Source organism: Nestor notabilis, unplaced genomic scaffold (genome assembly GCF_000696875.1).
Source record: "Nestor notabilis isolate BGI_N333 unplaced genomic scaffold, ASM69687v1 scaffold7675, whole genome shotgun sequence".
Lineage (NCBI taxonomy): Eukaryota > Metazoa > Chordata > Aves > Psittaciformes > Psittacidae > Nestor > Nestor notabilis.
The window spans coordinates 2,441-3,348 of NW_009928819.1; the positions used below are offsets into that span (position 1 = coordinate 2,441).

At 58.1% G+C, this 908-nt stretch overlaps 1 protein-coding gene across 1 annotated transcript in view; it reads right to left on the reverse strand.

Moving 5' to 3' along the window:
• Positions 1 to 908, reverse strand: part of SLC38A10 (solute carrier family 38, member 10) — a gene marked incomplete at both ends in the record, with an annotated part of 16,503 nt that overhangs the window by 951 nt on the left and 14,644 nt on the right. The window lies entirely within an intron of this gene.

Sequence of the window (908 nt, forward strand, 5' to 3'; positions counted from 1 at the left end):
AATGGCCACAGGGGAGCATTGCTACAGAGGGAGAAAACTGAAAAGAAAGGAGAGAAGTGAAACTGAAAGGAGAGCTGTGGAATCCCAGCCTGGTTTGTGTTGGAAGGGGCCTTCAAGCTCATCCAGCTCCAACCCCTCCCACGGGCAGGGACACCTTCCACTAGAGCATTAAAAGGTTGGCACATCCAGGGCAGGGAGGAGAAACTCACACTCCCTCCTCTCCTTCCCCGTGCTGAGGGAGATCACCCAGAAGCCGGGTCAGTGCTGTGGGACCAGGAGACCCCCCTCCCAGCACACCCCTGCAGACAGACAGACGCCTGCAGAAGGAAAAGGCTGGCAGGACGTGAGGCAGCTCTGGGCAAGGGGCGAGCGGCGTGGCCAGGGAGCAGAGGCCAGACCTTAGGGACGCTGCAAAGGAAACAGGAGGTAAACGTGGCCCCTGCCTCGCCGTGTGGGTGCACAAAGAGCACATATCCTGCCACCCCGCTCCGGCCAAGAGCGCAGTCAGCAGGTCCCTGCCACGGCTGCCCTCGGCTCGGAGCTCATCCACTTCCTCCCCTCACACAATCCACAGCCCCGGCAGAAACACGTTTGTGACTGTTCTGGCCTCTTCCAGCAACAACAGCGGAGAGGAAGAGCACTTCCACAAAGAGGATCTATTCTGGTGCCACAGGAACTAGAAGAGAACGTGGGAGAGGAGGGAGCTGTAGGAAACGCCTGAAAACAGTAAACGTTTGAAAGGATTTGGGTTGTTTCTTATCTCTGGGGGGGAACCACAGGCTCAAACGCCTCCAACTCAACCCCCTCGGATTGTTTAACATTTGGAGTTCAGCTGGGAGCTTCCCGGAGCGCACAGTGTGGGCAAGGGCAGACATGGCAGGCACAGACAGGCTGGGCTGTCGCTGAAG